General features: G+C 41.7%; 1 protein-coding gene across 13 annotated transcripts in view; it reads right to left on the bottom strand.

Annotated features, from left to right (window-relative positions):
* PRLR (prolactin receptor) overlaps nt 1-26,130 on the bottom strand; it is a 192,985-nt gene that overhangs the window by 45,750 nt on the left and 121,105 nt on the right. For 6 of the 13 annotated variants that reach the window (XM_024981208.2, XM_024981202.2, XM_024981210.2 and 3 more), the window contains exon 2: nt 25,530-25,590. The exons of 2 other annotated variants lie outside the window; for them this stretch is intronic. The gene's annotated coding sequence lies outside the window, so the exon portion shown is untranslated. 13 annotated transcript variants of the gene reach the window in all.

Genomic DNA, 26,130 nt, shown 5'->3' with positions numbered 1-26,130 from the left:
TTTCAGCAGCAATATTTTGCAAGCTGTATGCTGAATTGCACGTATTTTTCCCAGCCAAAATTCATATATAAACTTTCTCCTCCTTTACGTCTTCAGAAGAGTTCTCTCCCCGAGAGGCTGTCTCCTGGGTTATAGTCCGCAGCAAGGTCCTTGAAGAAAATCTAAACTCACAACTCTTCCATTGTGAGTCATTCTTTAAGGCATCACCTGCACCCTGTGTGTGTGGGTGGAGTTGCACTTCTCATCTCTATGACTTTGGACTTGACCACGTGAAAAGCTCTAGTCAACGGAGAGGGAAGGGTTGTGATTGTTTTTGTTGTATCCGAACAGAAGCCTTAAATACAACTGCAAGCTACTGTATTTATTGACTGAGGCCTTCCTGCTCTTGTTCTCAGGTTTTCCACATGGTGCCTCCTTCCTCCATCTGGGTTTCAGAATGAGAAAACAGGTGGAACCCAGATAAGCCAGCTCAGTCCAGCCCATCCCAGCAGAGCCATGGCCAACCTGCAGCTAAGCCATAGTCCTTACGTAAGGTGAGCAAAAAGGAAACGTGTTGTAAGCTACTGAGGGAACACCGTTTTGTTATCATCGCAGAACTGGCTAATCAAGGGCAAGAGCAGTAGAAGGAGAACATATGTTTTGCAAGACTGTTCAAGCAAGATTATTTTTTCATAGAGGGGTCTCTGTATGTGTTACATATGTGTCTATGAGTATACTGTTCATCCAGACACAAAACAACTTTGCCATAAAAATAATCACTCATATTGGTAATAACCTTGTCTACTATGTATATTTTAACTTCTAGAAAGGTGGGCTTGGGGAGTGAGAAGTTAAAATAAAATAAAAAATACACTGTTGATCAACTAGCATTACCTCTCTGGCACCCTGTTTATTTGTCTCAGGAGGAAATGAACAGCAGGAGTTCTAGAAGCATGGCATTTTGGATACAAAAGAGGCCAAAAGACTTGAAAGGATTCTGATCCAATATCTCCCTTTTACACGGTTGGCAACTAAGGCCTGGAGAGATGAAGTGTTTTTGCCTAGTGCCTGACGGGAGACTCTTTAGAGCACAGACAGCAGGCTGTGTACACATCTGAGGAAGTTACAATGTCTAAGAAGAAATTGAGAATGTGGCAGAAGCATTTTTCCTCTCTAATTCCTGCTTTTTCCTGCACCTCAGTTAGAATGCTGGGAGCCCACAGGAGTAGCAAAAGCTTCTAATGTTCACCAGAATTTGGTTCTCCTTTTCCTTTGGGCAGAGAGTTAAAGTTTGCTTCATTGACTCCCCTGTAGTTAGAATCAAGTGAAGGAGTTGGGGCCTCTGAAATGGGCAGATGTACTTCTCGTCTAGTCCTGGTCTTTTAAGATATTCACGTATTCTCTCTCTCTGATCCATTACTGCCCAGTGGAAAATGAAATTGGAGACTTCAGTCTTAAGGGCTTAGTACAGCCCACAGATAGAGGAATCCTGCATCTTCTGCTGACGCCCATTGCACTGGGACTTGGGTGTGAAACAAACTTCTGGTCATTAAGCTTCTGAGACAAAGAGCGGTTGGGTGTTATAACGATTACTCTTATATAGCATAACTTATCCAGGGATAATCCAAAGACAGTAAGCACAACTTAGTTTAAATGGTAATTACCATATTTAACTGAGGAGAAGAGCTGTAAATAGGAAAGAAGCCTTTGACCTCTGGCCATGGTCACTGCTGTATCTTGACCATCATCATCAAAGTCTCAGACTAACCTCTGCCTTGCTTCCTCTGCATTTTCAACCCCCACCCACTATACTGTCACATTAATATGTGTCCACAGGTGTTCTCCATCACTTGTTGGATGACTGACTGACTGCTTTTACAAAGCCATATACAATTTATTATTTTGATTCACAGATCCACTGAAAGAGCACTTGACCTTGAGCTCTATAACACATTCTTCCCATTAATCAACAGGCGTTCCCTATCATTGAGGGATATGTTCTGATACCTTATGGATTCCTCCAAAAAAGCTGTTCAGACACATCAATTTGAAATGTAGGAGAGATGGGTGACAAAGTCAATGGAGAGGTAGTTGCTGGATAAGTGAGCTTAAATAGTGATACACTTCTGTAGTGCAAAGTAAGACAATTGCACTTAGAAAAAACAGATAAAATATGCTTAATATCTTGAAAGGAAAGTGCTATTGTCAATTATAAAAGAATCCCTCCATAGATTTCTTAATAAGTCCACCACCCCATTAGTGTGCATTGACAAACAGTAGGCCTAACTCCCAATTGGTTGCTAGGTTTCCGTGCAATGTATTTGCATATGGAAATAGAGTGGGCTTATGCAAATATGACAGAAGGTGAAGAAGAATTAAAAGCTTCTTGATGAAAGTGAAAGAGGAGAGTGAAAATGTTGGCTTAAAACTCCATATTCAGAAAACTAAGGTCAAGGTATCTGGTCCCACCACTTCATAGCAAATAGATGGGGAAACAAAGGAAACAGTGTCAGACTTTATTTTGGGAGGCTCTAAAATCACTGCAGATAGTGACTGTAGCCATGATATTAAAAGATGCTTGCTCCTTGGAAGAAAAGCTATGATCAACCTAGACAGCATACTAAAAAGCAGAGACATTACTTTGCCAACAAAGGTCTGTCTAGTCAAAGCTATGGTTTTTCCAGTAGTCATGTATGGGTGTGAGAGTTGGACTGTAAAGAAAGCTGAGGGCTGAAGAATTGATGCTTTTGTACTGTGGTGTTGGAGAAGACTCTTGGAATCCCTTGGACTTCAAGGAGATCAAACTAGTCTATCCTAAAGGAAATTAGTCCTGAATATTCATTGGAGGACTAATGCTGAAGCTGAAGCTCCAATACTTTGGCCACCTGATGTGAAGAATTGACTCATTGGAAAAGACCCTGATGCTGGTAAAGATTGAAGGCATTAGGAGAAGGGGATGACAGAGGATGAGATGGTTGGATGGCATCACCAACTCAATGGACATGAGTTTGAGCAAGCTCTGGGAGTTGGTGATGGACAGGGAAGTCTGGCGTGCTGCAGTCCATGGGGTTGCAAAGAGTTGGACATGACTGAGTGACTGAACAGAATTGATGCAAATATCTGCATATTTGGCTGCCATGACATTGGCCTGGCAGAAGCCAGTATATCACTGTTGACTCACCATTTTACAATAATAACATCACCTTTTTTGTACAACATGTAATTGGTGTGTCTTCCAGACAACTCTCTCTGAGACTACCAAGGGGAAAAAAAAAGATTAGGAAGTCAGCATCTAAAAACTTAGTTAATTTCTCCTTATCTTTGTAAACACTCTTCTTGGAATATTATCCATAATGATCTTTTTTTTTTTTCCCATCCCTGGTCAGGTAGATGTCCCATCCTAAGCTTCTCAACTCAGCTTCAGAGACAGAGATTAATTTTAATACTACAACAAGAACAATATAATCTGGAAGGGAAGTTTGTTGGTTTGCTGATGCCTCCAGTTTTGTCAATTACCAACTTATTTACAAGTCAAAATATAAACAGTGATGGATGCTTTTCATGGGAGTGCCTCAGCAGAGGGTCTGATCTGCACCTAGATGTCTGGAATGCCTTTCTGAATGTCCTTGATTGCTCAGAAACCCATTATAATCCCCGCCTTTGCCTTCAAGTTCTGTGCCGATGCCAGGCACACGGAGCTCAAGTGGGGCCAGTGAGTCAGTCTGGGAATAGCAGCAGATCATGTTCATTTTAATACCTGGTGGAGTTCAGAAGATGAGTTTCTTGCTTAGGAGCAGTCTTTGGGAGCACTTATATGCTGAGCAACTATCACGCCATCCTCCTTCTCCCTCTTTACCCTCTGGACATCACACTTAGCTGCATGTCACTTCACGGGTTAACAGGAGCAAGGGTTCTATGGGTAGACAGGAACCACATCCCATGGTCCAGACAATTGGCCAAATCCCTTAGGAAGCATTTCTGTCTTTCTCTCTAGAGTTCCTCTTCCTGCCAGCTGCCTTGACTTGCCCCTTTATTTTCCTTCTACTCTGCTCTAAACCCCAAGCCATCCTGTTCTTCCTCAGCTTGTATGTCTCTGACTAAAATACCAGGATGATTTCTAGAGAAATTATAAATATCGCGTGTTCCTCAAAGTATGCCTTGTGGGAGTGGGGCTTCTCAGCCTTTCTATCATGTGGCTTGTTAGAGTCTTCCCCCCACTGAAGTGGCTCCCATTCTATGTAGGCATGGGGCTGTGGGGAAAATGTGATTTCTCCATGCTGTTTCAGAAGCAATAAAGATTGATACATGGCTGCCCACTTGAAAGCCCAGCTGCCTCCTCATCTTCAATTTCAGCTTTCCTGTCTTGAGGCAGAGACTTCCTTGGGTCTCCCCAAAGTGGGAGATGCACAGTCCACAGAGCACCAGGACTGGATCCCATCAAGAACCGATTATGAATCTTGATTTATCATTCTTCCTGAACCCACCCAGACCAGTATTTCATGGGTATCAAGAACTGTGTTTATGTTTTTTTTCTTCTATATTCCTCATACTTAATACAAAGCTCAATGCATAAAAGGTACTCAGTAAATGGTTTGAATGAACGAAACGTACTTGGTGTTGGTTGCATTTAGAGGGAAGTTGGGAAGGATTTTACTCTCTAATGGGCTACAAGTCATTGGCATACATTGTTGAGAGAGGTAATGCTTTGTCTATCTTGGGTGGTCTAAAAAATTGATAATAATAACAATGTGTGTTTTAATTGGATTTAAAATTTTCAAAGTATTTTCTTATAAAATATTTTATCTTTTTCCCCAACCCCATGAGATTTCAAGATGGATCACTGAGTTTGCAAGTGCTTCTGGCTGTTCAACAGTAGAGGCAGAACTGGTGCCTTGCCTTTTTAGAGTAAACTGGTGTAATTTTTCTGGTAATATGTGTTAAAAGCCTTAAGAGTGTAGATACACTTTGACTTACAAAATATACTTCTAGAAATTCATCACAAATGAACAGAGATATGAAAAAACAATTTTGTATACACACACACACACACACAAATCCTCCCATGCTATTTATAAAAAAGAATATTGGGAAATCTAAATATCAAATCATAAAGGCTTATTTAACTAGATCGTGTGTGGTGTTAGTTGCTCAGTCGTGTCCGACTCTTCTGCGACACTGTAGACTGTAACCCACCAGGTTCCTTTATCCCTGGGATTCTCCAGGCAAGAATACTGGAGTGGCTTGCCATTTCCTCCTGCAGGGGATTTTCCTGACCAAGTGATCGAACCCAGGTTCTCCTGCATTGCAGGCAGATTCTTTACCATCTGAGCCACCAGGAAAAATCATGGTATAGATATACAGCAAAATATTATTTAATCTTTAAAATAATGTGACTGAACTTTAATCATATGCAAATAAGTGGAAGAAATGAGATAACTGGGTACAGAAATTGGATGTGCTTGAGCTTAATCCTAACAATATGTGTTTCCACATGTGCACAGAAGAAAAACTGGGAATATACTTAACTATACGCACCCAGTATGTCTGCAGGGGTTATCTCTGGGAGGATGATTCTGAAATTATAAAATATTATTTCAGTAATAAAATATTACTAGAATACTTAAATAAAATAAAAAGTTACTACTTTCATAATTGAGGGAGAACACCTCAATAAAACTGTTAACACCATAAAAACAATCTCTTCATGAAAACCTGGCATTTTAGGGTGTAAATACATGGATGAAGTCCCCTTGAGGGTGGGGTACAGAAACTGCTTCTCTGTGTTGCAGCAAAATTTTCAGCTGTTGACAGCCAGCTTCCTAGTGTTAATCAGTGTGTGAGTCTGAGCACATGGCCCATCTCTTGGGCAATAAAGATGGGTTTCAATAGTTTCTGAGGTCTTGCTCACATTGTTTTTAAGAACTTGCTCTGTTTCTCAGAACTCCATAACTACGTCCATCTTAGAGTTATTTAAAATCCCCAGGGGCAACTAGCCATTATTTGCCATTAAACTTCTAACAAGTGGATGAGAGGCAGTTTCATGGAAAAACTCCTTTTGTAGAGCCTCAAAGAAGGGTGGGGTCATCTTATTAAAATAGAGTTCAAGAAGTTCATTTGGGTTCTCTATGGAGAACTGGGTACTTGTTTTACCCTGGCCCTTCAGTTTCTGGGCATCCTTGGTATGAAAAGCAAGAGGAACTGGAACGTTGAAGTACAGAAAAGAGGGAAAGAAGGTGAAAAAAATGGGAGCATCTGAAAGTCCAAAGGGTGGTTAGGAAGAAGGGCAGCTGAAGGGTTCATGGGTTAAGCCTACAGCCAGAAATCTGAGCATCTCAGCATATCCTGAAACTATTTCTGGTGCCAGTCTCTCGCTCCCCTCACTTTGCTCCATCTTGTACCAGCACATCTTGTCTCTACATGATTTAATCACACATTCTCACTCTTGTACAATATGTTCTTTCAAACTTCTTCATTCAGAGCATCAAGGATACTTACCCAGCAGGATAATTACTTGTCTCTCTTACTGGCTCATATTTACTCTGTTTTATTCTTTTCTTTTTACTCATCTTCCCTCAGGAGACCTCTCTCGACAAAAAAGCCACCTGTCCAATCAAAGATGTAACAGCTAGAGACCTGAGCTGGCTGGATCTGCAGGGACAGCAAAAAGTACTCCCAGAGAAGACTCATTGAGAGAAAAAGGGAGGAGAATGGGAACCAAGATTGACCCTCTTCTAATGCATTTTCAGAAAACCTCAAGGTGAACCTAGTTTAGTGACTGGAACAACAATCCATTCACCCATTGAACCATCAGTCCATCCATCTATCCATTCATCCACCCATCCATCCACCTTCAAATGTCCACTGAGCATCTCTGAAGCACCAGGCATGAGCAGGGTCCTGAGAATATAGCCTTTTGTTAAAGCAATCTTCTTAGTACTCAGGCTGGTAGAGAAGAGAAAAGCTAGTAAAACATTTTAGTGTAAATGACACAAGTATTAACAAGGACTCCACAGGGGCCACGAGAGCCAACAGTGAGCAGATTTAACCTTCTCAAGAAGGTTCGGGCTTCCTTGGGGTGGTGCCTGAGGGATGATGAGGAGAAAGCCCCATTTGCTTCTCTATTCACAGCCCTGCGTATAACTGGGCATGGCGGATGCTCCTGGTTGCTTCTCCAGCAACCATTTCCCCTTTGTTTTCACACACAGAGCTCAGTTTTGTCATCTATTAGCCGTCCAGTTCCAGAGAAAGAAGAGGTTATCAGTCTACAGGAACCATGGTAATCTAACTTTTCATTTGTCTGTGATTGGTTTAGGAATGGTTATCCCACCCAGTTCTGGCCACTGAGACATGGCAGAAATCTTCTGGGATCTACTGGTGAAGATGTTCTTCCTCCTTGGTCAAAAGAGAGAGTGAGGAGGAAAAGTCTCCCCAAATGGAAAGAGTCTGGGTCCTTGATGTTACTGTGAGTTGCTGAAGCAAAGCTGGGACTGGTTTTCTCAGGACTACTTTAGTGAGTGTTATATGCTCATTATTTAGCCCAGTTTTAGCCAGGCATCTGGCCTTGGGGGGAAAATTTCATCAAATGTTGGCATGGAAAGCTCAGTGGTCTAATTATATATGGGTGTGTTTTCAACACTAGTGGCTTACAGTTGGAAAAGGTTGACATTGGCTGGGAACTATTAGGATGATGCTATGAAGAGAAGAGACAAAGTAGCATGTGGCCAGGAGTATTGTGTTATTTGGGCACATTTAAAGTGATCCTTTCTTCACTATTGCTTTATATGTTTAATTATCATTTTGATTTTTTCTTTTCAGTTCTCTGGACAATGGCATATTTAGTGCTGGGACTCATTAGAAGTAAAAATCCAGTAATTACTCTGTCTTTTGATCTGTTGTTTGAGTGTGCATGCTCTGACAAAGGAAATATGGAATCTCACTGGTCATTTAGCCAGGTATATAAATGATTCCCACATCATGAGACATTTTCTCAAATTTGAGAAAAATCATAAATATTTGGTACCAGCTATTAGATGTCCTATAAATAAACTCATCTGGTTCAGTTTTCTGGAGTCTTCTCTAGCAAACAAAATCCACCTGCATGTTTCAGGGTCTCGAACCATGGACTCAAAGTTTCAGGAGCCAAAAGAACTGTATCTTCCTGTGTCTCAGGCACAGGAAAACACAGTCAACAGCTCTGCTGCCTGGGCTGCCTTGAGCACCACTTCCTCTGATATTGTCTGGGAGGGTCTTCCGGGAAAAGTTCCTTCAGTGTTCTCAGTCTAGCCCTTTGTTTGGCTGTTCTCAGGGATCAGTTGATAAAGAATCTGTCTGCCAATGCAGGAGATGGGGGTTTGATTCCTGGGTCAGGAAAATTCCCCTGTGATAGGAAATGGCAACGCACTCCAGTATTCTTACCTGGAGAATCCCCATGGACAGAGGAGCCTGGCAGGGTACAGACTATGGGGTCATAAAGAGTCAGACATGATGGAACACACCTCATGCATGGAAGGTTATTTGGTAACAAAGAGTCCATAAGATAGTCGGGGCTTGGGACTAGATGTGAACTGAGGCTGCTGCACGATCCAGGTGGAGACCACGTCCTTTGGAGCTGACACACTTATGGATCTGGACAGGTACAAAGTGACCCTAATCACCTGAGATGTGATGCAAGCAGCAGAAAGTGGTGTCTAGAGCTGGTTCTGCTCTTTCTCAGTCAGATTGATTTTGGCCCATCTCTTCCCCTTTCTGAGAGAAATTTCTACTAATAGAGAGGGTTCAGAGGCTCCCATCTGTCTGTCTTTCCTCAGTCCATTATTGTGAGGATGAGATGATTGGAGATTATGAAGGTACTCCATGGGACTGCCAGTGCTATTTATATACAGGCGAAACAACCAATCAGATTCCATATTTCCTTTGCCAGTTCGTGCACATGTCCAAAGACAGCTATGCAGAGTAATTACTGGATTTTCACTTCTAATGAGTCCCAGTAGTCAATAAGGAGTGGATGCTCCCCAGATCCTCCATGTCCCTCAGAGTTTGTGAGCAGAGCTCTAAGTCTGGATGGAGAAGGTGCTCCTTTCTCCCTGAATGTCTTGATTTAGGAACTCTCAAACATCCTTGCTTTAGGACTCTTGGATACTGAGGGGCTGCTGTGTGCTACCTGGTGATGATCTCCTTTTGGCTGGGAGCCCGGTGACTCCTGTGACCCTCTCAGTTCAGGATTCAGGACAGGGTCTCTTGGTTCACAAGGAACCACAGACCCCAGGGGCCCATAGAGTAGAGGCAATAGGGCCCAAAGCCCATGCCAGTCACTCCATTATTTGCTGGTGTCAACACCAAGAGCTTTGTGGTAGGGTGGATGAACATTTGCTCAGGGCTGGACCCTTGGCAAAGCAAACACAGTTGGCCTTTGGTGAATTTTTGCTTTCTCTTTGACCTTCTGTTCTCTCTCTGACTCTTTTTTGTCCTTCCCTACACAGCTGGTGATTTCAGGCTCCTCTGGTTCCCAGAACTCTGCACTGGCAGTACTAGCAAATTCAGAGGAAAGTGGCACAAGACTTTCTACAATGATGGAAAAGATCTATGTATTCTCTTTCCAATATGGCAGCCACAGCCATATGTGACTGTCGAACGTTTGAAAGGTGGCCAGTGTGACTAAGGAACCGAATTTTTAATATGATTTAATTTTAATGAACTTACATTAAAATGGCCGCATGAAGCCAGTGGCTAGTGTATTGAACTGTGCAGGAGTGGAGTTCAGTACCTCAGTCATTTCAGTCCTTCCACTCTCATCACAATTAATCTGTTCTACTGACGATGGATAAAGAAGACATAGTACAGGACTTCCCTGGTGGTCCAGTAGTAAAGAATCTGCCTGCCGAGGCTGGGGATCAATCCCTAGTCCAGGAAGATCCCACAATGCCCACGGGGCAACTACTAAGCCTATGTGCCACAACTCCTGAGTCTGAGCTCTAGAGCCTGTGCTCCATGGCAAGAGAAGCCATTGCAATGAGAAGCCTGCACACTGCAACAAAGAGTAGTCCCCGCTCGTCGCAACTAGAGAAAGCCTGCACGTAGCAACAAAGACCCAGCACAGCCAAAAATAAGTAAATAAATAAATAAAAATAAAAAATTTAAAAAACATGTAACACAAATGTACCATGGACTGATACTCAATCACTAAAAAGAATGAAATAATGCCATTTGCAGTAACATGGATGCAACTAGAGATGATCATACTAAATGGAGTAAGTCAGAAAGAGAAAGACAAATATCGTATGATATCATTTACACATGGAATCTAAAATATGACACAAATGAACCTATCAACAAATCAGAAACAGCCTCCTGGACACAGAAAACAGACTTGTGGTTGCCAGGGAGAGGGGGTTGGGGGAAGGATGGAGTGGAAGGTTGGGGTTAGTGGATGTAAGCTATTATATATAGAATGGATAAACAACAAGGTTCTACTGTATAGCACATGGAATTATATTCAACATCCTATGATAATCCCTAGTGAAAAAGAATATAAAAAGAATATATATATATAAATATATATATAATCACTTTGCTAAACAGCAGAAATTAACACAACATTGTACATCAAAATTCCTACCAGTAAATTAAAATCTTACTCCTATTAGGTAAATGTGTAGGTTTTCCACAATGCCATACTTTAGTCAACACAGAGGCTCAAATGACAGGCATTTGAAGGACTCTGGCATGCAAGTCCAGTAGGTGAAAAGATTATAGGTTTAGAGCTTTAGATTCACTTCAAAGTATCCTATGGACAGACACATCCTCCCCGGTGCCCTGGGCTGCTCTGAAGTTCCTGCTAGTCTCGTAAAGCCTGGAGAGAGTTAAGGTTAAAGCTGTGTAGATGGGAGCCTGGGAAAGAACTGGAGGTGGAAGGGTTGAAATGGGCAGAGCCCAAAGAATGCCAAGATCTTGCAAAAGAACCTGGCATGCCCTTCAGAGTGGCATTCTGTTCCACCCTGGGTGGGGAGGTGTCAGAGAAAGGTTGTTAGGGAGAGATCACTGACATGGGGACAGGATTGAAGGGTTAATAGTTTGAAAAGACCAGAAACCATACTAAAGGCCACAAAATGGACTGTGGCCCTTGCAGTGGGGTCACAGATGGGAATTGGAATTCTACTCTTAATTCCAATCCTCCCTTTTATTTTCTTCTGAATTCTTTTCTGAACATTGCTTTTTAAGATGTTCCTTTCACCCTGAAACTGAGCAGCATTTCTGTTTCTCTTGGACAACCATGGGACAGCTCTCAAGTTCTTGCCTGTGTTTTCAGATACCTACTGCATCAGAAGCCAACACTTTCATGTCAAATACTAGGTTGGGTAAAGGGTAAGGATAATGAGGGGTGGATGCGCTTTATATTTATAAACGGGCTTCCCAGGTGGCTCAGTGGTAAAGAACTTGTATACCAATTCAGGAGATGTAAGAGACTTGTGTTTGATCCCTGGGTTAGGAAGATCCCCTGGAGGAGGGCATGGCAACCCTCTCCAGTATTCTTGTCTGCAGAATCCCGTGGACAAAGGAGCCTGCTGAGCTACAGTCCATACAGTCGCAAAGAGTCAGATGTGACTGAAGTGACTTAGCATGCATGCACATACATATAAACAAAAACAGTCACCATTCCCCCCACCCACTGCGCCCCACCTCAGATCACGCTGTGCTTTTCTGGACCTCCAGAAATATGGAAGATAAGGGTTGCTCAAGTGTTCAGTGTTACCCTTCCCTCTCTCATTTGTCTTTTACTCAACCAAATCTCATGAGGCATTTGGCATCAAGGAGCAGAAGCCTTGGAAGAAGAAACTCTGAGAAGCCCACAGTCTGGCTGGGTTGCAATGTTACCAAGTATTCCTGGACTTTCAGCCACAGGGTCTTGTTGTGCGGAAGCATTTTGACAACTCATGGCATCTCCTTCTCCAAGTCCTTGCTGATGTCTATTCTCTGAACACTATTGATTTCAATCTACTTGCATGAAAAATATAAGTTCTTGCTGGGCCAAGGTAACTAAGAGCAGGGCTTTTCCACTGGTGGGCACAGGTTGGGGGGGTAGTGTGGATTTTGCTTCCTCCAACCCAGGGGACATTTCACAATGTCTGGAAATATGATTTTATTGTCACTGCTTGAGGGGGGGAATTTGTCCTCTCTGGAACCTTAGTCAACATCTGAAGACATGGTTGATCATTACAAGTGGGGTGAGGGGAAGAATATTGCCATTTGTTGGGTGGAATCTAGGGGTGCTGCCAAGCATGCTACAACACACAAAAGAGCCCCACAACAAAGAATTATCCGTTCTAGAGTGTCAACAGTGTTAAAAGTAAGAAACTCTGGCCCGGAGGGAAAGTCCAGGCTGGATTTCTGACACTGAAGCATCAGAAGGTGAGAGTCACTCAGTTGTGTCTGACTCTTTGCAACCCCATGGCCTGATTCTCCAGGCCAGAATTCTGGAGTGGGTAGCCTTTCCCTTCTCCAGGAGATCTTCCTAACCCAGGGATTGAACCCAGGTATCCCAATTTGCAGGCGGATTCTTTACCAGCTGACCCATAAGGGAAGCCCAAGAATACTGGAGTGGGTAGCCTGTCCCTTCTCAGAGTGGATCTTCCCAACCCAGGAATCGAACCAGGGTCTCCTACATTGCAGGAAGATTCTTTACCAACTGAGCTGTCAGGGAAGCATCAGATGGTCCTCAAAAGACCATCATTCTGAATGTTGGAAGACTAGTTAAGTATCCTGGGGTAGATTTAGGATATTGTAGGATAATTTTGGCCAGAATTCTCATCTATTCATGACTTCAGTTCAGTTCAGTCACTCAGTCGTGTCCGACTCTTTGCGACCCCATGAATCGCAGCACTCCAGGCCTCCCTGTCCATCACCAACTCCTGGGGTTCACCCAAATTTATGTCCATCAAGTCAGTGATGCCATCCAGCCATCTCATCCTCTGTCGTCCCCTTCTCCTCCTGCCCCCAATCCCTCCCAGCATCAGAATCTTTCCAAATGAGTCAACTCTTTGCATGAGGTGGACAAAGTATTGGAGTTTCAGCTTCAGCATCAGTCCTTTCAATGAACACCCAGGACTGATCTCCTTTAGGATGGACTGCTTGGATCTCCTTGCAGTCCAAGGGATTCGCAAGAGTCTTCTCCAACACCACAGTTCAAAAGCATCAATTCTTTGGTGCTCAGCTTTCTTCACAGTCCAACTCTCACATCCATACATGACCACAGGAAAAACCATAGCCTTGACTAGACAGACCTTTGTTGGCAAAGTAATGTCTCTGCTTTTCAACATGCTATCTAGGTTGGTCATAATTTTCCTTCCAAGGAGTAAGCGTCTTTTAATTTCATACCTGCAGTCACCATCTGCAGTGATTTTGGAGCCCCCCAAAATAAAGTCTGACACTGTTTCCACTGTTTCCCCATCTATTTCCCATGAAGTGATGGGACCAGATGCCATGATCTTCGTTTTCTGAATGTTGAGCTTTAAGCCAACTTTTCCAGTCTCCTCTTTCACTTTCATCAAGGGGCTTTTTAGTTCCTCTTCACTTTCTGTCATCAGGGTAGTGTCATATGCATATCTGAGGTTATTGATATTTCTCCCAGCAATCTTGATTCCAGCTTGTGCTTCTTCCAGCCCAGCATTTCTCATGATATACTCTGCATATAAGTTAAATAAACAGGGTGTCAATATACAGCCTTGACGTACTCCTTTTCCTATTTGGAACCAGTCTGTTGTTCCATGTCCAGTTCTAACTCTTGTTTCCTGACCTGCATATAGGTTTCTCAAGAGGCAGGTCAGGTGGTCTGGTATTCCCATCTCTTTCAGAATTTTCCAGTTTATTTTGATCCACACAGTCAAAGGCTTTGGCATAGTCAATAAAGCAGAAATAGATGTTTTTCTGGAACTCTCTTGCTTTTTCCATGATCCAGTGGATATTGGCAATTTGATCTCTGGTTCCTCTGCCTTTCTAAAACCAGCTTGAACATCTGGAAGTTCACGGTTCATGTATTGCTGAAGCCTGGCTTGGAGAATTTTGAGCATTACTTTACTAGCGTGTGAGATGAGTGCAATTGTGCGGTAGTTTGAGCATTCTTTGGCATTGCCTTTCTTTGGGATTGGAATTAAAACTGACCTTTTCCAGTCCTGTGGCCACTTCTGAGGTTTCCAAATTTGCTGGCATATTGAGGGCAGCACTTTCACAGCATCATCTTTCAGGGTTTGTAATAGCTCACCTGGAATCCCATCACCTCCACTAGCTTTGTTCGTAGTGATGCTTTCTAAGGCCCACTTGACTTCACATTCCAGGATGTCTGGCTCTACGTCAGTCATCACACCATCATGATTATCTGGTTCATGAAGATCTTTTTTGTACAGTTCTTCTGTGTATTCTTGCCACCTCTTCTTAATATCTTCTGCTTCTGTCAGGTCCATACCATTTCTGTCCTTTATCAAGCCCATCTTTGCATGAAATGTTCCCTTGGTATCTCTAATTTTCTTGAAGAGATCTCTAGTCTTTCCCCTTCTGTTGTTTTCCTCTATTTCTTTGCATTGATCGCTGAGGAAGGCTTTCTTATCTCTTCTTGCTATTCTTTGGAACTCTGCATTCAGATGTTTATATCTTTCCTTTTCTCCTTTGCTTTTCGCTTCTCTTTTTTTCACAGCTATTTGTAAGGCCTCCCCAGACAGCCATTTTGCTTTTTTGCATTTCTTTTCCATGGGGATGGTCTTGATCCCTGTCTCCTGTACAATGTCACAAACCTCATTCCATAGTTCATCAGGCACTCTATCAAATCTAGTCCCTTAAATCTATTTCTCACTTCCACTGTATAATCATAAGGGATTTGATTTAGGCCATACCTGAATGGTCTAGTGGTTTCCCCTACGTTCTTCAATTTAAGTCTGAATTTGGCAATAAGGAGTTCAAGATCTGAGCCACAGTCAGCTCCCGGTCTTGTTTTTGCTGACTGTATAGAGCTTCTCCATCTTTGGATGCAAAGAATATAATCAATCTGATTTTGGTGTTGACCATCTGGTGATGTCCATGTGTAGAGTCTTCTCTTGTGTTGTTGGAAGAGGGTTTTGCTATGACCAGTGTGTTCTCTTGGCAAAACTCTATTAGCCTTTGCCCTGCTTCATTCCGTATTCCAAGGCCAAATTTGCCTGTTAACCAAAGTGTTTCTTGACTTCCTACTTTTGCATTCCAGTCCCCTATAATGAAAAGGACACCTTTTTTGGGTGTTAGTTCTAAAAGGTCTTGTAGATCTTCATAGAACCGTTCAACTTCAGCTTCTTCAGCATTACTGGTTGGGGCATAGGCTTGTATTACTGTGATATTGAATGGTTTGCCTTGGAAATGAACAGAGATCATTCTGTCTTTTTTGAGATTGCATCCAAGTACTGCATTTCGGACTCTTTTGTTGACCATGATGGCTACTCCATTTCTTCTAAGGGTTCCTGCCCACAGTACTAGATATAATGGCCATCTGAGTTAAATTCACCCATTCCAGTCCATTTTAGTTCACTGATTCCTAAAATGTCGACGTTCACTCTTGCCATCTCCTGTTTGACCACTTCCAATTTGCCTTGATTCATGGACCTAACATTCCAGGCTCCTATGCAATATTGGTCTTTACAGCATTGGACCTTGCTTCTATCACCAGTCACATAAACAACTGGGTATTGTTTTTGCTTTGGCTCCATCCCTTTAGTCTTTCTGGAGTTATTTCTCCACTGATCTCCAGTAGCATATTGGGCACCTACCGACTTGGGGAGTTCCTCTTTCAGTATCCTATCATTTTGCCTTTTCATACTGTTCATGGGGTTCTCAAGGCAAGAATGCTGAAGTGGTTTGCCATTCCCTTCTCCAATGGACCATATTCTGTCAGACCTCTCCACCATGACCCACCTGTCTTGGGTGGCCCCACACAGCATGGCTGAGTTTCACTGAGTTAGACAAGGTTGTGGTCCATGTGATCAGATTGACTAGTTTTCTGTGATTATGGTTTCAGTGTGTCTGCCCTCTGATGCCCTCTCACAACACCTACTGTCAGTTTCATATTTTCATGAGTCCTTAATTTCCTCTGAAAGAGAGAGTGCATCCTCAGGGTGACACGTGTCAAACTGGTCTCCAAGGGTAGGTTCCATTTTACTGTAGTGTATACAGAAGGAGATTTGGTTCCTCCATTTGTCAAATGGACTCAATACTTCATGACCTATTTATCAGGTCATGAAGCATTATCAGATACCAGTTGGGCCTGGTATCTGAGGGAGATGGAACTGGAGCATGGTATATGAGTTGGTATGAAGAGGGAACATGTGAGTTAAGTACTTCTATCTGACTCCAATTCCAAAATGGCAATAGGATATTGTAGGTGGGGAGAGGGAACCAGTAACTTGTGAGATCCAAGTTAGCAGATTGTGCCTGGTGCTCAGTGGGTCATGGGGCCATGAAGTGACTTTCCTTGTTGGTAGTGGATGGGGGAGTTGCAGAGCCCAGCATGTATCAGTCTTTCCGTAAGTACTGTCAGTGGGTTGGGAGGATATGCAGCTGTTACAATATTCAGGGGCTGAAAGGGGGACAGAAAGCCACGGCAAGAATTTATGCAAAGGGAATTCCCTGGTGGTCCAGAGGCTAAGACTCTGTGCTTCCAACAAAGGATGCCCGGGTTTGATCCCTGGCAGGAGAACTAGATCCCACATGCTGCAACTAAGAATTCACATGCTGCAACAAGAACTAGGTGAAGCCAAATAAATAAATAAATATATATTTAAAAAAATTTATGCAGAGCTTCTTGGGAAAATAAAAGCAAACATGATACTTCTTTTTTTTCTGATTTTATAAGAATAAAACAGTCGTGGGCATTCCTAAGATGGTGGAGGAATAGGACAGGGAGATCACTTTCTCCCCCACAAATTCATCAAAAGAACATTTGAAAGTTGAGTAAATTCCACAAAACAACTTCTGAATGCAGGCAGAGGACATCAGGCACCCAGAAAAGCAGCCCATTGTCTTTGAAAGGAGGTAGGAAAAAATATAAAAGATAAAAAGAGAGACAAAAAAGGTAGGGACGGAGCTGTGTCCCAGGAAGGGAGTCTTAAAAAAGAGAGTAGTTTCCAAACACCAGGAAACACTCTTGCTGCCGAGTCTGTGGCAAGCCTTGGAACCACAGGGAGCAACATAACCGGGAGGAAAAATAAATAAATAATTAAAACCCACAGATTATGTGCCCAATGGTAACTCCTCTAGCAGAGAAGCAGCACAGACGCTTGCACCCACCACTACCAAGTAGGGGCTGGGCAGGGAGGCGCAGGCTGCATTGCTTAGAGTAAGGACCGGCCTGAATGCCCCAAGGGAGATCTGAGGGAACTAACGTGGGCTAGCAAACCAGACTGTGGGATAGCTACCACATGAAAAGCCCTAAACCTAAGACACTGCCAGGGCTGCTCACAGAACAAAGGACTGACAAGAGCTACACGAAAAGCCCTAACCTAAGACATGGGGTTGCACAGAGTTGGACACGACTGAAGGGAGTTAGCAGGAGCAGCAGCAGCAAGACACCGTCAGGCCCCCTCACAAAACAAAGGACTGAGCAGAGCAGGCGAGGGCAGCCAGAGCCAGAAGGGGGCAATCGTGGCCCCAGAGAGGCATTATCTACCAAACTGCAAGCAGGCTTCGTTGCAAACCAAGACTTCTTGGAATTCTGGATGGTCAACATCTGCAAGAGAAGGTGCACTGGTTGTATACCCATAAAACTGAGCGGCAGGGACAGGGGGAGGTGATAAGTCGCAGCGACCGTGCTCGCCAAACACCTGGTCACCTGAGCTGCTCAGACCTGGGAAGGGCACAAAACTCAGGCCCAATCGAATCTGTGCCTTTGAGGACTACCCGAGTGCCTGAACCTGAGCGGCTTAGACCTGGGAAGTGCACGCAACCCAGGGCCGGCCTCAGACAGTTCCTGGCAGAGCAACCTAGAGCCTAAGCAGTGTAGACAGGGGAAGCACACACGCTGTGAGTGGGGGCAAACCCAGGGTGGCTGAGACACTGAGAGTACACACTAGTGTTATTTGTTTGCAGCGTCCCTCCCTTCCTACAGCACGACTGAACAAGTGAACCTAAAAAAGCGTCCACCACCACCCTCTTGTGTCAGGGCGGAAATTAGACACTGAATAGACCAGCAAACAGAAGATGCTAAAACAGAGGGAACCTCCTTGGAAGTGACAGGTGCAATAGATTAAAACCCTGTAGTTAGTACTGACTACATAGGACGGGGCCTATAGATCTTGAGAAATATAAGCCAGGTCAAGGAACTATCCAAAAATGAACTGACCCCACACTGCCCACAACAACACCAGAGAGAGTCCTAGATATATTTTTATTATTTTTACTATCATTCTTTAATTAAATTTTTTTTAATTTTTAAGTCCTCTATTACTCTTTTAATTTTCATTTTTATAACCTATTACTTTGCAAAAAAAAAAAAAAAAAAAAAGAAGAGAGGGACCCTATTTTTTAAAGCAAATGTCATATATACATATTTTATAATTTTTGTGACTTTTTTTTCTTTAATAATGAATTTTTAAAAATCCAACCTCTACTCTAGATTTTTAATCTTTGCTTTTTGGTATTTGCTATCAATTTTGTACCTTTAAGAGCCCAGTCTTCAGTACCCATTTTTACTTGGGAGTGAGATTACTGGCTTGACTGCTCTCTCCCCCTTTGGACTCTCCTTTTTCTCCACCAGGTCGCCTATATCTCCTCCCTCCCGCTTCTCTTCTCTACCCAACTATGTGAATCTGTGTGTTCTGGACAGTGGAGAACACTTAGGGAACTGATTACTGGCTGGATCTGTCTCTCTCCTTTTGATTCCCCCCTTTATCCTCCTGGCCACCTCTGTCTCCTTCCTCCCTCTTCTTTTTTCTGTATACTCCGTGAACATCTGTGAGTGGTCCAGACTGTGGAAGTACATAAGGAAGTGATTACTGGCTAACTTGCTCTCTCCACTTTTGATTCCACCTCATCTCATCCTGGTCACCTCTATCTCCCTCTTCCCTCTTCTCATCTCCATGTAACTCTGTGAACCTCTCTGAGTGTCCCTCTCTGTGGAGAAACTTTTCATCTTTAACCTAGATGTTTTATCAATGGTGCTGTATAGATGGAGAAGTCTTGAGGCTACTGTAAAAATAAGACTGAAAACCAGAAGCAGGAGGCTTAAGTTCAAATCCTGAGAACATCAGAGAACTCCTGACTCCAGGAAACATTAATCAACAGGAGCTCATCAAACGCCTCCATACCTGCACTGAAACCAAGCACCACCCAAGGGCCAACAAATTCCAGAGCAAGACATACCACACAAATTCTCCAGCAGCACAGGAACATAGCCCTGAGCTTCAATATACAGGCTGCCCAAAGTCACTCCAAACTCATTGACATCTCATAACTCATTACTGGACACTTCATTGCACTCCAGAGAGAAAAAATCCAGCTCTATCCACCAGAACACCGACACAAGCTTCCCTAACCAGGAAACCTTGACAAGCCACCTGTACAACCCCACCCACAGCGAGGAAACTCCACAATAAAGAGAACTCCACAAACTGCCAGAATACAGAAAGGCCACCCCAAACACAGCAATATAAACAAGATGAAGAGACAGAGGAATACCCAGCAGGTAAAGGAACAGGATAAATGCCCACCAAACCAAACAAAAGAGGAAGAGATAGGGAATCTACCCGATAAAGAATCCCAAATAATGATAGTGAAAATGATCCAAAATCTTGAAAACAAGATGTAATCACAGATAAATAGCCTGGAGACAAGGATTGAGAAGATGCAAGAAAGGTTTAGCAAAGACTTAGAAGAAATAAAAAAGAGTCAATATATAATGGATAATGCAATAAATGATATCAAAAACACTCTGGAGGGAACAAATAGTAGAATAACGGAGGCAGAAGATAGGATTAGTGAGGTAGAAGGTAGAATGGTAGAAATAAATGAATCAGAGAGGAAAAAAGAAAAACTAATTAAAAGAAATGAGGACAATCTCAGAGACCTCTGGAGCAATGTTAAACGCCCCAACATTCGAATCATAGGAGTCCCAGAAGAAGACAAAAAGAAAGACCATGAGAAAATACTTGAGATAATAGTTGAAAACTTCCCTAAAATGGGGAAGGAAATAATCACCCAAGTCCAAGAAACCCAGAGAGTCCCAAACAGGATAAACTCAAGGTGAAACATCCCAACACACATATTAATCAAATTAACAAAGATCAAACACAAAGAACAAATATTAAAAGCAGCAAGGGAAAAACAACAAATAACACACAAAGGGATTCCCATAAGGATAACAGCTGATCTTTCAATAGAAACTCTTCAGGCCAGAAGGGAATGGCAGGACATATTTAAAGTGATGAAAGAAAACAACCTATAGCCCAGATTACTGTACCCAGCAAGGATCTCATTCAAATATGAAGGAGAAATCAAAAGCTTTACAGACAAGTAGAAGCTGAGAGAATTCAGCACCACCAAACCAGCTCTCCAACAAATGCTAAAGGTTCTTCTCTAGATAGGAAACACAGAAAGGGTGTATAAACTCAAACCCAAAACAATAAAGTAAATGGCAATGGGATCATACTTATCAATAATTACCTTAAAAGTAAATGGGTTGAATGCCCCAACCAAACGACAAAGACTGGCTGAATGGATACAAAAACAAGACCCTTATATATGTTGTCTACAAGAGACTCACCTCAAAACAAAGGACACATACAGACTGAAAGTCAAGGGCTGGAAAAAGATATTCCACAGAAATAGAGACCAAAAGGAAGCAGGAGTAGCAATACTCATATCAGATAAAATAGACTTTAAAACAAAGGCTGTGAAAAGAGACAAATAAGGACACTGCATAATGATCAAAGGATCAATTTAAGAAGAAGATATAACAATTATAAATATATATGCACCAAACATAGGAGCACCACTATATGTAAGACAAATGCTAACAAGTATGAAAGGGGAAATTAACAATAACACAGTAATAGTGGGAGACTTTAATACCCCACTCACACCTATGGATAGATCAACTAAACAGGATCAACTAAACAGAAAATTAACAAGGAAACACAAACTTTAAATGATACAATAGACCAGTTAGACCTAATTGATATCTATAGGACATTTCACCCCAAAACAATGAATTTCACCTTTTTCTCAAGCGCACATGGAACCTTCTCCAGGATAAGTCACATCCTGGGCCATAAATCTAGCCTTGGTAAATTAAAAAAAAAATGAAATCATTCCAAGCATCCTTTCTGACCACAATGCAGGAAGATTAGATCTCAATTACAGGAGAAAAACTATTTTAAAATGCCAACATATGGAGGCTGAACAACACGCTGCTGAATAACCAACAAATCACAGAAGAAATCAAAATCAAAAAAACCAACAAATCAAAAAAGAAATCAAAATATGCATAGAAAATGAAAACACAACAACCCAAAACCTGTGGGACACTGTAAAAGCAGTGCTAAGGGGAAGGTTCATAGCAATACAGGTATACCTCAAGAAACAAGAAAAAAGTCAAATAAATAACCTAACTCTACACCTAAAGCAACTAGAAAAGGAAGAAATGAAGAACCCCAGGGTTAGTAGAAGGAAAGAAATCTTAAAAATTAGGGCAGAAATAAATGCAAAAGAAACAAAAGAGACCATAGCAAAAATCAAAGCCAAAAGCTGGTTCTTTGAGAGGATAAATAAAATTGACAAACCATTAGCCAGACTCATTAAGAAACAAAGGGAGAAAAATCAAATCAATAAAATTAGAAATGAAAATGGAGAGATCACAACAGACAACACAGAAATACAAAGGATCATAAGAGACTACTATCAGCAATTATATGCCAATAAAATGGACAACTTGGAAGAAATGGATAAATTCTTAGAAAAGTACAACTTTCCAAAACTGAACCAAGAAGAAATAGGAAATCTTAACAGACCCATCACAAGCATGGAAATTGAAACTGTAATCAGAAATCTTCCAGCAAACAAAAGCCCAGGTCCAGGTGGCTTCACAGCTGAATTCTACCAAAATTTAGAGAAGAGCTAACACCTATCCTACTCAAACTCTTCCAGAAAATTGCAGAGGAAGGTAAACTTCCAAACTCATTCTATGAGGCCACCATCACCCTAATACCAAAACCTAACAAAGATGCCTCAATAAAAGAAAACTACAGGCCAATATCACTGATGAACATAGATGCAAAAATCCTTAACAAAGTTCTAGCAATCAGAATCCAACAACACATTAAAAAGATCATACATCATGACCGAGTGGGCTTTATCCCAGGGATGCAGGATTTTTCAATATCCACAAATCAATCAATGTAATACACTACATTAGCAAATGGAAAAATAAAAGCCATATGATTATCTCAATAGATGCAGAGAAAGCCTTTGACAAAATTCAACATCCATGTATGAAAAAACTCTCCAGAAAGCAGGAATAGAAGGAACATACCTCAACATAATAAAAGCTATATATGATATATGACAAACCCACAGCAAACATTATTCTCAATGGTGAAAAATCGAAAGCATTTCCCCTAAAGTCAGGAACAAGACAAGGGTGCCCACTTTCACCACTACTATTCAACATAGTTTTGGAAGTTTTGGCCATGGCAATCAGAGCAGTAAAAGAAATAAAAGGAAAAAAAAGGAAAAAAAAAAAAAAAGAAATAAAAGGAATCCGAATTGGAAAAGAAGAAGTAAAACTCTCACTGTTTGCAGATGACATGATCCTCTACATAGAAAGCCCTAAAGACTCCACCAGAAAATTACGAGAGCTAATCAATGAATATAATAAAGTTGCAGGATATAAAATCAACACACAGAAATCCCTTGCATTCCTATACACTAATAATGAGAAAACAGAAAGAGAAATTAAGGAAACAATTCCATTCACCATTGCAACGAAAAGAATAAAATACTTAGAAATATATCTACCTAAAGAAACAAAAGACCTATATATAGAAAACTATAAAAGACTGGTGAAAGAAATCAAAGAGGACACTAATAGATGGAGAAATATACCGTGTTCATGGATCAGAAGAATCAATATAGTGAAAATGAGTATGCTACCCAAAGCAATCTATAGATTCAATGAAATCCCTATCAAGCTACCAATGGTTCACAGAGCTAGAACAAATAATTTCACAATTTGTATGGAAATAGAAAAAACCTCGAATAGCCAAAGCAATCTTGAGAAAGAAGAATGGAACTGGAGGAATCAACCTGCCTGACTTCAGGCTCTACTACAAGGCCACAGTCATCAAGACAGTATGGTACTGGCACAAAGACAGAAATATAGATCAATGGAACAAAATAAAAAGCCTAGAGATAAATCCACTCACCTATGGACACCTTATCTTTGACAAAGGAGGCAAGAATATACAATGGAGAAAAGACAATCTCTTTAACAAGTGGTGCTGGGAAAACTGGTCAACCACTTGCAAAAGAATGAAACTGAAACACTTTCTAACACCATACACAAAAATAAACTCAAAATGGATTAAAGATCTAAACATAAGACCAGAAACTATAAAACTCCTAGAGGAGAACATAGGCAAAACACTCTCTGACATAAATCACAGCAGGATCCTCTATGACCCACCTCCCAGGATATTGGAAATAAAAGCAAAAATAAACAAATGGGACCTGATTAAACTTAAAAGCTTCTGCACAACAAAGGAAACTATAAGTAAGATGAAAAGACAGCCTTCAGAATGGGAGAAAATAATAGCAAATGAAGCAACTGACAAATAATTAATCTAAAAAATATACAACCAACTCCTGCAGCTCAATTCCAGAAAAATAAATGACCCGATCAAAAACATGGGCCAAAGAACTAAACAGACATTTCTCCAAAGAAGACATGCATATGGCTAACAAATACATGAAAAGATGCTCAACATCACTCATTATCAGAGAAATGCAAATCAAAACCACAATGAAGTACCATTTCACGCCAGTCAAAATGGCTGCTATCCAAAAGTCTACAAGCAGTAAATGCTGGAGAGGGTGTGGAGAAAAGGGAACCCTCTTACACTGTTGGTGGAAATGCAAACTAGTACAGGCACTATGGAGAACAGTGTGGAGATTCCTTAAAAAACTGGAAATAGAACTGCCATGAAAGTGAAAGTAAGTAAAGTCACTCAGTCGTGTCTGACTCTTTGCGACCCCATGGACTGTAGCCTACCAGGCTCCTCTGTCCATGGGATTTTCCAGGCAAGAATACTGGAAAGGGTGGCCATTTCCTTCTCCGGGAGATCTTCGCAACCCAGGCATTGAACCTGGGTCTCCCTCATTGTTTGCAGATGCTTTAGTGTCGGATCCACTTAAAAGCACAACATTTCTTTGAAATTAGTGTTGCAAGGAAATTGAAGACATCCACAAATCCATAGTATCAGTTAGCCTCTTTCAGTTAATGGAAAAGAATCTTGGTACTACCATCTATGTTTTTGGCAAAGGAACTCCCACTCAAAAAAGTCAACATTCTTTTCAATGTATATAGTTACTGATATGACCCAGCAATCCCACTGCTGGGCATACACACCAAGGGAACCAGAATTGAAAGAGACAAGTGTACCCCAATGTTCATCGCAGCACTGTTTATAATAGCCAGGACATGGAAGCAACCTTGATGTCCATCAGCAAGATGAATGGATAAGAAAGCTATGGTACATATACACAATGGAGTATTACTCAGCCATTAAAAAGAATACATTTGAATCAGTTCTAATGAGGTGGATGAAACTGGAGCCTATTATACAGAGTGAAGTAAGCCAGAAAGAAAAGCACCAATACAATATACTAATGCATATATATGGAATTTAGAAAGATGGTAATGGTAACCCTGTATGCGAGACAGCAAAAGAGACACAGATGTATAGACCACTCTTGGATTCTGTGGGAGAGGGTGAGGGTGGGATGATTTGGGTGGGATGATTTGGCATTGAAACATGTATAATATCATATGTGAAATGAATCACCAGTCCAGGTTCAATGCATGATACAGGATGCTAGGGGCTGGTGCACCAGGATGACCCAGAGGGATGGTATGGGGAGGGAGGTGGGAGGGGGGTTCAGGATGGGGAACACATGTACACCCGTGGCAGATGCATGTTTATGTATGGCAAAACCAATACAATGTTGTAAAGTAATTAGCCCCCAACTTAAATAAATAAATTTATATTAAAAAAAGAATAAAACAGTCATTGTTGAAATTCTCTCAAGTACAGAAAACTATACAGAAAAAATTAAAATCTCCCATAACTGCACCCCAACTGCATCATGTGTTAACAGGTAGGGAGATGAAAATGTCTGAGAACAGCAGAATGCAACAACGTGGATATTGACAGCTTTGGAATTATTCTGTCTGTGAGCCCAGAGAGAAGAGTCCCTGCTTGAGCTTGGATGAAGCAACAGCAGGACAGATGGGTGGTGTGACCGAGGGGCACATGTCAAGTTCCCCTTACCTCAGGGTTCACTTGGAAAGTATCCTCAGCATTTGCCTCCATGAACAGAAGCGTTCTTTAGCTGAAAGAGGAAATGACTCATTTTAGCTCAAAGATGACGAAATAGGAGATGCCGTTTCTGACTCACTTTGCAGCAATAGCAAGACTGAAATTACTGCACTTAAGTGATGGCATAAGCCAATTCTAGCTTTTTTTTTTTTTAATTAGTTTTCTAGCAACCTTAGTCGCTCAGTCGTGTCCAAGTCTTTTCAACCACCAGGCAAGAACACTGGAGTGGGTGGTCATTTCCTTTTCCAGGGGATCTTCCAGACCCAGGTATCGAACCCAGGTCTCCTGCATTGCAGGCAGATTCTTCACTATCTGAGGCTCTGTGGAAGCCCTCTAGCAACCTTCGTGGTGGTGGTTTAGTCACTAAGTCATGTCCGATTCTTGCAACCCCATGGACTGTAGCTAGCCAGGCTCCTCTGCCCATGGGATTCTCCAGGCAAGAATACTGGAGTGGGTTGCCATTTCCTTCTCCTTATTATGAAGTAATTTTAAAACTTATAGATAACTTGCAAAAATATTAAAAATTTTTTATATACCCTTTACCAAGATCCCC

Source organism: Bos taurus, chromosome 20 (assembly GCF_002263795.3).
Source record: "Bos taurus isolate L1 Dominette 01449 registration number 42190680 breed Hereford chromosome 20, ARS-UCD2.0, whole genome shotgun sequence".
Lineage (NCBI taxonomy): Eukaryota > Metazoa > Chordata > Mammalia > Artiodactyla > Bovidae > Bos > Bos taurus.
This window is presented reverse-complemented; position numbering and strand designations above follow the sequence as displayed.